This window comes from Poecilia mexicana, unplaced genomic scaffold, assembly GCF_051168715.1.
Source record: "Poecilia mexicana isolate PSO_F unplaced genomic scaffold, ASM5116871v1 scaffold_2, whole genome shotgun sequence".
Lineage (NCBI taxonomy): Eukaryota > Metazoa > Chordata > Actinopteri > Cyprinodontiformes > Poeciliidae > Poecilia > Poecilia mexicana.
The window spans coordinates 5,633,440-5,645,969 of NW_028263371.1; the positions used below are offsets into that span (position 1 = coordinate 5,633,440).

At 37.7% G+C, this 12,530-nt stretch overlaps 2 long non-coding RNA genes across 2 annotated transcripts; both read right to left on the reverse strand.

Annotated features, from left to right (window-relative positions):
- Window positions 1–286: 286 nt before the first annotated feature.
- On the reverse strand, window positions 287–1,340 carry LOC106932746 (uncharacterized). The gene is made up of 2 exons (XR_001421349.2): window positions 1,236–1,340; window positions 287–1,158 (listed from the first exon to the last, which is right to left on the reverse strand). It is a non-coding gene; the product is annotated as an uncharacterized LOC106932746 (long non-coding RNA).
- Window positions 1,341–3,317: 1,977 nt separating this feature from the next.
- LOC148160344 (uncharacterized) lies at window positions 3,318–4,695 on the reverse strand. Its single transcript, XR_015764481.1, has 2 exons — window positions 4,256–4,695; window positions 3,318–3,616 (listed from the first exon to the last, which is right to left on the reverse strand). It is a non-coding gene; the product is annotated as an uncharacterized LOC148160344 (long non-coding RNA).
- Window positions 4,696–12,530: the final 7,835 nt, after the last annotated feature.

Below are 12,530 nucleotides of genomic sequence, written 5' to 3' on the forward strand. Positions count from 1 at the left end.
GATCCAGTCCAGAGTCAGTTTGCTGTCGTTCATATTCTGCTGGCATTTCATTCATAGCAGATTTCTTTTTACTTCAACTTTTTGTGTTAAAACATCACCTGGAGAAAGTTGGGCAGCTCAGTTGCTCCGCCCTGCTGGTCTACAGACACACTGCCTGGTCAGCAGGCATGTGATATGGTGAATAAGTCAAAGTCAAAGACTTACAAAGTGATTGTAAGTCAGGAATCAAAAACTTTTATTATACATTTAAGGACATTTACCAAACAAAAACTCCCAGATATATGAGTTTAATTATGAAAATAAAAATGAAGATTTATTAAAAGCAAAAAGCAGATAAAAAACAGAAACACTTTCAACAAACTCTTATTCCAGCAACACCAACAAAACCATATTTTTATCAATATTAAAGCTTTTATATTCACAGATAAACATAATCAACACATAATGAGGGATTACATATGAATATATTAAAATAACATAGTAGAGTTCAGTCTCTGCAGGAAGGAGGAGGTGTTGATGCTCCCTCTGTTACAACCTTATATGGACTTCCTCTCTGCTCCTTCTGGTTTCACTCCAACCGTCTCCTTGGTTACGGGTCGTGGTCAACTCGGTTCATGACTCCTCCATGGTTGACCTTGACTGGTGCCAGGTGAATCCTCTCTGTGGCCTCTGCTGGATGTGAACTGAAGCAGCTGCATCCAAGGAGTCTGAAGGACAGAGGGCTGACCTCTGACCTTTCAGCTTCTTTATGCAGCACAAGCTGGTATTGGCTTGATTCTTTAACATTTCATAACAGCTTACAATTGTTCTCACTATTTGAAGTCTTTATAACTCAGAGACTCAAGATGTACAAACTGTATCTGGGTTGATTTTGTTTTTTTATTGTTTTGTGTTGCATTTTTTTCTACATTTTATTTTAGTGAAATAAAGCACTGTACATTCATATTTTTTAAATCTTCTGTTTTATCCCTAATTATGCATTTACAGTAATTGATTAACAACAATGGACCAAAAACAGAAACATGTCATCATGTAATCCTGGGCTGATTGGTGAAGTTCAGATCAATGAATACTCACTATGTGATCTCACTAGTCCTTCTCTCCTCCATTTCTATTGGTTCAAATAGTTTTCTGTTCATTTTCATAGTTTTCAGTGTTCTGGATAAAAGACAATGCAAATATGTGTCAAAATGCAGAATATAAGGAAAACATGATGGAATTTCTCATTGATTTACCTTAAAGAAATAATCAGGACAAGCAGAAAGATCAGGATGAACAGAGTCAGCCTGATGATGATCGTTGTTGACATTGATTGACCTAATTTATCAGAACAAAGAAGAAATTTCTATTTCTGGTGAGACATTTTTTTTATGTTATAGTTGCCATGAATCTGTTCCTTCATTTCCTTACTTGCTACAACGTTCACAGTCACTGTGGAGTTATAGCGCCCTCTGCTGTTCTGAGCTTCACAGTTATAATTTCCTCTCTGCTGGACCATGATGTTAGTGATGGTGAAGTTTCGTCCTGAAGCTTTTGGTGCCTCCTCTCCCTCCTTGTACCAGGTATAGTTAGCTTCTGGGTTAGCATCACTGCTACAGGTCAGAGTCACCAGGCTGCCCTCCATGATGTCACCAGAGGGAGTCACTGACACAGAGGGAGGCCTGGGAGCATCTGGAGGAGAGGAAGTTATTATTACACACACGAAAACTGATTTTGGAACACAAGCTAACATTTATCATTTAAAATAAAGCTACTTGCTATGTATTAAAGCAGAAAATTAGTCCATGCTGACGACAGTGAAGGAGATTAATCCTTGTAGTTGTATAAGGATTAATACTTTAGGAATATTTCTATACCAAACAAATCTAAGACTTTACAGCAGCTAAGAAATAAATTTTATAACATTTTATTTTTGCCAGTAGAACACAACCTCTTACAGACAAATCTATAGTTTTCCTTGTTCTACTAATAGTCACTTCACAATTAATCTAAAAGGCACGAGTTTTCACCTTTTGACATTTATATCTGAAATAAATCAACATTCAGTGATATTCTTATCACCAAGATGCACCTGAACATGTTTGTAATGAAACCAGTTTGACTCACATGTGACCTGGACAGAGACCCCAGATAGCACAGAATGATTGAAACAACATTGAATCAATGTCAGCCAGAAACATTGAATCAACGTTGAACGCTGACATTGAAACAACATTGAAAGTGGTCGGTGACTTGTATGTTGAATCAACGTTAGGGTTTCAACCATAACTGACATTATATCAATGTTGATTCAACCATCATCTGTATGTCAACTTGTATGCATATTTGTGTTGATAGTACATTGAATCAGTTATGAATCAATGTTGATTCTACATTATATCAATGTTGAGTCAACCATCATCTGAACGTGGATCTGCATCCGGATTTCGGTTGATTCTACATTGAATCAATGTTGATTCAACACTCTTTTGACTGTGGATCTGCATGCATATTTGTGTTGATTCTACATTGAATCAATGTTGATTCAACACTCATTTGACTGTGGATCTGCATGCATATTTGTGTTGATTCTACATTGAATAAGTTAGGAATCAATGGTGATTCAACCATCATCTGAACGTGGATCTGCATGCATATTTGTGTTGATTCTACATTGAATCAATGTTGATTCAACACTCATTTGACTGTGGATCTGCATGCATATTTGTGTTGATTCTACATTGAATAAGTTAGGAATCAATGGTGATTCAACCATCATCTGAACGTGGATCTGCATGCATATTTGTGTTGATTCTACATTGAATCAATGTTGATTCAACACTCATTTGACTGTGGATCTGCATGCATATTTGTGTTGATTCTACATTGAATAAGTTAGGAATCAATGGTGATTCAACCATCATCTGAACGTGGATCTGCATGCATATTTGTGTTGATTCTACATTGAATAAGTTAGGAATCAATGGTGATTCAACCATCATCTGAACGTGGATCTGCATGCATATCTGTGTTGATTCTACATTGAATCAGTTAGGAATCAACGTTCATTCAACCATCAGCTGAACGTGGATCTGCATGCAGATTTGTGTTAATTCTACATTGAATCAATGTTGATTCAACACTCATTTGACTGTGGATGTACATGCAGATTTGGGTTGTTTTTATATTGAATGAAAGCTAAGGATTTATGTACATTTTACGTCCGATAGGTCTACATCATAACATGCCACTAAAAGTTTCTTCACTGGTGTTAAACACTGTATTATTGGCAGATGATGCGTAAACTGTGTACAAAAGTTTAAAAATGACAACATGGGTTTGATTTAACATTTTATTTAAGAAAAGAGGGACAGATCTTTAAACATATTTGATTCCTTTTTGACTGTCAAAACAACAGTATGTTGTCCACAGAAGAACAGAGTCCATGAAGTTAAGCTTTGTACTGTATGAAGTAGGGAAACAGTACAAGTCGTGGTAACCCCAGTTTGACTCTGGTTGGCGTCACTTTGATTCCTTGTGATGTCTTCCTCTCATTCTGGTGCGTAATGAAGCCACTTCTTGACAATTTTGCTGCTGTCCTCAAGAGTCAGCTTTCGGTCAAACTGCAGAGCAACAGCTGAAAAAAATAAAAGTGAGGAAGGTGCCAGTTAGAAATATGATAAACATTTGAAAAGTTCTGAAACACAATGAAAGATTAAACACTGTACTGGTTACAGGTCTGAGAACAAATACAAACCATATAGTTCCCCATGTGCACTCACTGTTAAATTAATATCTTAATCTTTCATTAATATTTATCTTAATGTTTACATATACAACTGCATTTACCCATCAAGCTGCAGTATAGTGTAGGATTTACAATATTGATATTAAATCAATATTTAAAATAAAGGGCTGTTTATCAGAAAACCTAACAATAAAACTCAGGGAGGATCAGGTCTATTTAACACACCAGAGACAAATAAATCAAACAAAAGGTGATTTATAGTGTAGTTGGAAAAATTATAATTTATACAGAATAAACTTCCATCAAATAGCTGGTTCAATCTTCCATCAACTACAAATATTTCCAAATAAGTTGATTAAATTCCTTAAAAAGAGTCTATATGCTAATAAAGATCCCACACAAGTAACAATAGTCCAGTTCAATTTAACCAGTTACCAATCCAAGGATCAACAGACTGAATCAGTCATTAGCAGGTTTAGTTCAGTGTTTCACCTGCCTTACATGTTAAGTGTTTCCCTTCTGCCTCACCTGGATTGAATCTGTGGATGATTAACAACCTTCTGCACTTCTTGATGGCTGCAGACGGTCATGTAATCATCCAACTCAGCTGTTCTGGTACAGAGGCTCATTTAAGCACGACCCTAAGCATATCATAATAAAAAGTTAAAAACAAGTGATTACTATCACAATTTAAAGCCCACCTGGACCAGCCAGCCTTACACTTCCTTGTCCACCACATGTTCTCCAAGACCAAACAATAGGCCCCGCCCTATTTTAAAAACTCAAATCCCACAAAATCTCGCAGGATTTCATACTTAGGCCTGGAGTGGTGGGTAGGATGAAAATAATACAAAAGGAGACATGATCTCAATTATTAAAAATATCCATTTTGCCCCAAAATAACCAGGATTACTATGGGCACAAAACAATGCCCTTATTTTTCAATAAACACATTTAAGATCAAAGTAATATTGAAAAACTTACCATAAAAGTGCTCAGCGGAGAATTCAATTCAGAAGCCGGTAGCAAACAAGCCAGCAGCAAAGTGGCTTTTTGGTTGGGACAAACCACAAGTGTAAAATTGGGGAGGTGGACTGTACAACTCCTAGTACAGACTTGTAGATGTTTTTGTGTCAACACATTATGCACAGTCAGTAATAATATTTACAGACAAGTAAGAAAATGTACAGAAAGGAATCACAACCCACTGTTCTCAACATGTAGTGCTTAATTTGAAACATGATTAACCCCCACCTAGTAATAAAATGTTCTGACCCAGAGCTCAAGGAGGGGGAGGGAAGAAGGGATGAGAGGGGGTAAAGAGGAGAAGGTTGGGAGGAGCGGCTGGGTGGGGGAGGCTTGGGAGGGAGTAGGGGGAGATGAGGAGGTAATGAGGGCTGCAACAAACTGCCCAGATTGCACACAACGGTAAATAAACGTTGAATTATAGTTAGAATGGTTGATTTTTGGTTGAGGTCAACAACTGACGGTTGATCAACCATCAAACAACCATCCACCTCCAGCCAAGTAACCAATGTTGAAACTGTGTCATTGAATCAATGTTGTTTTGTGGTTGAAATCTAATGAATTAAATGCTAATGTCTGATCAACGACTGATCAATGTTGAATCAATGTTGAATCAATGTCAGCTCTTTTGCCACACCCCTTCCCCTCCTCTCCTCCTCATCAGAGCTCTGGGTCAGAGCATTTTATTAGTGAGTGGGGGGTATTACATTCTAAATTAACCTCTGTAAAGGATAGTGGGTGAAGATTCATTTCTGTACATTTTCTTTCTTTTTCATAAAAAAGTCCTACTGACCATTTGTGTGTGATATATTGACACAAAAACATCTACAACTTACTACAAGGAGTAAGGAGTGGAGCGGTCCACCCCCGCCATTTACATGAGTGGGATGTCCCAAACACACAGCCACTTCGCTGTTGGCTTGTTGGCAAAAGATGTTAATTCAATGTTGAATTGCCATCATGTGCAATCTGGGCAGGCGCAGAGCTATGGGGGGTGCTTAAATATCTGATTATAGACTGAGAAAGTCTACTGCCTGTTGAGAAAGGTCTATTTAATGTTAAAGTTACTTTCCCTCAATGGAATATATACTAGTCAGTCCCAGTGACCGTTTCACTCACGGTTTAGCCGATGTGTTTCCTGGGTAAAGATCAACCAAAAAACGCAGACCAACCTCCCCGCCCCTCGCTCAACAGTTTCTGGTAGCGCAGGCGATAAACGTCAGGGGCCTGGTGATTCGTTAGGGGTCCGGTAATTAGCCCCGCCCCCTGGCCCAACGCTGACTTGTTCCGCTAGTGTATCTGGGTACAGAACAGAATCACAACTCAGTGTTGTCAACACATAGTGCTTAAGTTAAAACGTGATTAACCCTCACCTAAAAGGGGTTGTGCAGTGGTGGCGCAGGGGTTAAGCACAAACCACAATCAAGGACTCAGTCCTCAACACAGCTGTCACAGGTTCAATTCCTGACCTTGGCAACCTTTGCTGCATTACCCCCCTTCTCTCATTACCCACCTTCCTGTCAAATAAAGGCCACTAGCCAAAACAATCTTTTAAAAAATGAAAAACCCTCACTTAAAATTAAAGTTGTTTCACCTGATTGAGGGATAGATGGGCCCAGGTGGGGGGAAAGAGGTGTGTGTGTGTTTTTGGCGGGTGGAGGGAAGGGGGTTGGGCATTTGAATGGCAGGCGGTGGTGAGGGGTGCAAAAAACACCTGAACACTTTGATTACTAGTTTTTCCTCAAGGCAAACTGACCTGCATGCTTTCAGTTCAGCAAAACCTTGTTAATCAAATGTTAATTAAAATCATGTGTGCTGAATTAGGGAAATGGCTAAAACTTGTAGGGCAGTGTGCCTGGTGCCGGTGCTGAAAAACACTGGATTCAATGTGGCATTTCAATCAATGAATGTTAATTGGCTAGAATTGAATGGTTGTTTGATGGTTGATCCAGCTTCTGTCATTGACCTGAACCATACATGCAACCTTTATGATCATAATTCAACATTGAATTAACATCGTGTGCTATCTGGGTAGTTCTTCCCCAAACCTTGACGTCAATCAAACTGACCTGCGTTTTTTCAGTTCAGCAAAACCCCGTTAATCAGACGTCAATTAATATCATGTGTGTTGAATTAGGGAAATGCCTAAAACTTGTAGGGCCTGGAGGACCAGTGCTGAAACACACTGGATTCGACGTTGGCATTTCATTTATTTGATGTCAACCACAAAACAACATTGATTCAATGTCACAGTTTCAACATTAGTTAATTGGCTAGAATTGAATGGTTGTTTTATAGTTGATCCACCATCAGTTGTCGACCTCAACCAAACATGCAACCTTTGTGATGACAATTCAACATTGAATTAACATATTTTCCAACAAGCCAACAGCGAAGCAGCTGTGTGTTTGGGACATCCCACTCATGTAAACGGTGGGGGTGGACCGCTCCACTCCTTGTAGTAAGTTGTAGATGTTTTTGTGTCAATATATCACACACACACAGTCAGTGAGAATTGTTATGAACAAGTAAGAAAATGTACAGAAAGGAATCACCACCGACTATCCTCTGCAGTGGTTAATTTAAATGTGATAACCCCCGCTCAGTAATAAAATGCTCTGACCCAGAGCGCTGATGAGGAGGAGAGGAGGGGAAGGGGTGCGGCAATACATCTGACATTGATTCAATATTGATCAGATGTTGATCAGACATCAGCATTTCAGTCATTAGATTTCAACCACAAAACAACATTGATTCAATGACACAGTTTCAACACTGGTTACTTGGCTAGAGGTGGATGGTTGTTTGATGGTTGATCCACCGTCATTTGTCGTCTTCAACCAAAAATCAACCATTAATCAGACTTCGGCATTTCAGTGATCAGATTTCAACCACAAAACAACGTTGATTCAATGTCACAGTTTCAACGGTTTGATTGGATGGTTGTTTGATGGTTCATCCACCGTCATTTGTCGACTTCAACCAAAAATCAACGATTCTAACTATTTTTCAACGTTGATTTAACATCATGTGCTATCTGGGACGGGTCCAGATGTTTTCTCTCCCAGCTCGTTCTGAGCTGTGCAGTAATACTGTCCAGAGTCTGAGGACAGGATGGAGCTGAGGACAAACTGTTGGTCTTTACTGACAACTGATTGGTTGTTGTTCTTCCTCCAGGTGTAGTTAGCTGCTGGGTTAGCATCACTGCTGCAGGTCAGAGTCACTGATTGCCCCTCAGTTATCTGACCAGAGGAGATCAGTTTAGCAGAGAGAAACTCTGGAGCATCTGGAGGAAAAAATATAAAACTCAGCATTATATTCATCTGGATATTTTACCTCAGTTGTTCCCAAAGATTTTCTTCTGGGCTCCCCTATGGATTACAATGAAATCCTCCCCAACAAAGAAAAAAAAATCAACCAGACATAAACCTATACCCATATTTTGTTTTCAAACTCCACTGAAGTTTATTTCACACTTCATGTTGCAACAAAACAAACTACAAACCATCTTCACAGTGAAACAGTTTTGTGTAACTGTTTTTTTTTTTTTTTTGTAGAAGAGTATTCTTTGCTGTCAGTGTTATTTCAGACATCTTTTTTTTTAATTTGTAACAATATTCAACTTTGCTATCATCAATACAATTAAAAAAGCCTCTGTGAAAAATGGGGCTAAAACATGAACAGCTCTCTGAGGTTTTTTTTAATTATTATTCATCACGACCCCCCTGCAATGGCACTGCGCCCCCCATAGGGGGAGCGCCCCACACATGGGAACCACTGCTTTACTGATTGCCCCAGGAAAGTAGAGTAGCCAAAGAGAGTAAGGCTAGCTGACACAGGCTTCTAAGGTTCCAACACCAAATATTTCCAACAAAGGCCGTGTGCGTGAACAGGTTGTTTGGTTCTTGAACGTACTTGCAAGTTGTTTGAAAAAATACATACATTTTATGCCTTGAAAAAATATAGGTACAACAATTACTAAAAATGTCTTACAACTTAAATGAAAACAAAAAATAACTTTACCTGATGCTTCAAGTTCAAAAAGTGGCCAAAAAATCATTTCACAAAAGCTTCCAGTCATTATAGGGGAAATTAGCCACACAGTAAAGCTTAATTACTTAAATTAATAGGAGGATCTACAGGTTAACAAAGTCATCTAAACAATTCCAAAGATAAAAATGAATTATAAATTTGGGATCTAAGCTAAGTTAAACATATTCTAAAAGAAGAAAACAATAGATAGATGGAAATTACAATGTACAAAATGTCAACATAAATAACTACAACAGCAGCATTACTTCTTCATATTTTTACTTAAAAAGAAGCCATTGACAAACAATGACTCAGTTAAATGGCTGCTCAGAAATGTAGTAAATGTTAATAATCAGACATACCAAAATATATGCAAAGGTGAAAATTATTGTTTTTTATAAATAATAAAGAAGGTCTGCATAATTTTCAGTAGAAATGAGCTTTTTCTTTATTTAGCTAAATAACTGAAGAGTTATGGCGTGTTAGGACGAGTGTTGCTTCAAAAATGATATTACTCAAATAAAAGTAAAATGCTGTAAAACAAGTGCTGACATACATTTAAATAAAGCAATGCGATTAAATGTGACTAGTCATTAACCATCTCTGCTAGTTTGTGTGAATCTGAAGGATTAGGGGCCTCATGTATAAATCGTGCGTACGCACAGAAAATGTGCGGTGCCATATTTTACTCACAAGTCGGCATGTATAAGGATGAACTTTGCGTCACTTTACGCACACTTTTTCCTTGGAGTGAAAATGTGCGGCAGCCACGCAAACTTTTTCTGTGGACAATATCAAACTACAAAGTGTCAAAAATCAAGTAAATACACTGAAATCTGAATACATTCATTTAATTAGACCAAGAAGAATCAAATCCGATGTTTGTTTTAAAAAATGATTTTAATATTTTATTGTTTAAACGTAAACGATGAAACTGAACGCATTTATCCTCAGACAATAAGCTAGCACGCACACAAAATAAAGAAAATAAAAATAAAAAAAGAATGTGAAAACCTCACTTGAATGTAAATAATACTTTCCCTCAGTTTTTGTCTCTTAAAGATGTAAAGTTGGTCTGTGCGCCGAAGCGCATGAAATGCATCTATGGGGTAATTTCATTCCGACTAAAAAAAGCTGTGCTCTATTTCCGGCAAATTGTGATGTGCATGCGCACGGTTTTATACATCCGGGTTTTTTGTGCGCTGCACTTTTCTAAATTTGTCTGAACGCAAAGTTGTAGTGTGAAAACTGCGCACTCTTGTATTCATGAGGCCATAGGAGTTTATTGTATGGATAACATGGAAATATTGGCAGAATAAAATGTTAATATCATGAGGAGTAAACTTACACACAGAGGCAGAGCGGTGATCGTCGTGTCCTTTAACAGAACAGGAATATCTGTCTCCATCTCTGACTGAGACGAGTATAGAAGAAGTCTGTTCCTCCATTTTCTTCCCTTTGTTGAACCAAACATATGAAGGAGGTTTGGTTAGATCACAGCTGCTTTCACACTTCAGCTCCGTCTGCGTCTCTGATCTTCTGACCTGAACTCTGAGGTCTGGATGGTTAAAGGAACAAGAACATCTCATTTTCAAATAAATCTGGAAAGATGCAAACAGAAACACAAAGATTCACAACAAATACAGAAATATGTTACCTAGAACAGTCAAAGTGACTCCAGGTGAACCAGTAAATGCTCCACCTGGTTGGTTTGTTATGAACCTGAACTTGTACTCAGCTGAGTCTCTCTGTTTCAGATCTTTGATTGTCAGAATGCTGCTGCTCTCTGTAGATTCATAAGTTATTCGACTTTTATAGTCAGAGTCCTTCTCCAGATCCACAGGGACTTGATTATTTTCTTTAGTGAACCAGAACATTGTTTTAACTTTTGTATTTTTTCCATCTATTCTAGATGGATATGTATAGGAGCATTTTATCTTCACTGTTGATCCTCTTAAGCCACAGATCTGAGATGGATCATATTTAACTGACCAGGCAGGTTCAGCTTGTCCCACTGTAACACAGATAACATCAAAAATATGAATCAATAATATACAACTACACCTCCCACAATGCCTCACTGGGACATTTTAAATGATTATTGCTTATATTAATTTTATCCATATCAAATATTCTACATTGTCAACTCCAGTTGATCAACGTGTTTCAGTACCTGTCACAGAGAGGAACAGGACAACAAACCCAGTTGCTGCTGAAAAACTCATCACTGCTTCTCTTTTTAACTGTTTGGTTTCAGCTAAAAGAAAATCAAACAGAAGGTTTTACGTTTTCAGATTTTGCTATAAAGTCACTCATTAGCTGTAATTTGTTATAAAACAAATTAATTTTCAGGCTGCTCACCTCAGGAGAAACTGTTGTCTTGCAATGCAACAATGCAGATCATCGGCTCTGAGGGTGGAAGTGACGCAGAGGAGTGTGTTAGTTTTCCTTCCTCTTCTTGCAACCTGGAACATTTGCTAACATAAATTTATCTCTGCCTCATTTCCAATGCTATGTATTTGTTATAATTATTATTTTGATAATTTTTTGTTACAAATGGTGTTTCAGTAATCTGCATTATTATCAAAAATGGTAATAAAAGTATTCTCTGTGTGAGGTCACATTACAGTAACACTTGGTACTTATGAAGGTTTTAAATTTTTCCTGCTGTGGAGTGAAACTAATGGGGTAAAAACATGTAGAAGCAAAAAAACTGAATTTTCTGCTTTGCTGCGTCTGCATGCAGTTATTAGAAACTTTTTATCTTCTTGTAAATGAATTTCTGGTATTTCAAGCAGTAGATGCAGAGAAAAGAAAAGAAAAACAAGCAGTCAACAGGAAACCCCACCCTGAAGAACTGATCTCTTGCGGTCAACTTGTGGTTTTTAGAGTCATTTACTGCTGTTCAAAAGGTTTTTTTTAACTAAACTTTCACTCAGTAAATGTGTGAGAGAAATCTGGATCATTTAAGAGAAAACAGTTTATCTCAGTTTTCCCAGATGGTTTCCCTTTAAGTCAGCCCTACTTTGTACCACTATGGGGTCCAGGAGGGGCTTTAACTAAGGAATCAGAAACCTGTTTTATACATTCAAGGACATTTACCAAACAAAAACTCCCAGATATAAGAGTTTGATTATGAAAAGAAAAATGAGGGAAGATTTATTAAAAGCAAAAAGCAGATAAAAAACAGAAACACTTCCAACAAACTTCAATTCCAGCAGCACCAACAAAACCATATTTTTAGCAGTGTTCTAAGCTTTTATATGAGCAGATAAACATGACCAATATGTAAGAAGAGACTATGCTTTTCTTAAAGCTTCGTAGTCTGGTGAAAACCGGCATTGTGCATTCATTGTTTTTATCTCCTGCTACGTTTTATGTTATTGAAAGATAAACATGTATCAAAACAGAATGGATGGGTTTGTACACATCAATGCATATTCACTATACTCCAACAGTCCATATTTAACTTTATCACAAAAGGATCCAGGGCTAGTTAAACACGTTGGCCTAAATATATTGCAATTTTCTTATTTCCTAAAAAAAAATGCTGTTTTTGATACACCAAAGCTCATAATTACTTCAAAAATGTACGTCCTTTGTTCCATTTTTCACCCATGGAGGTCGCCATTTTTGGTTGATGACGTCTTTAGGTCCATTCTGTACTGGAGTCTATAGAGTAAGCACACTAAAGCTAACTTTACCCCAGTAGCTGTTTATCACATTGCGTTTGACTGGTGTCATT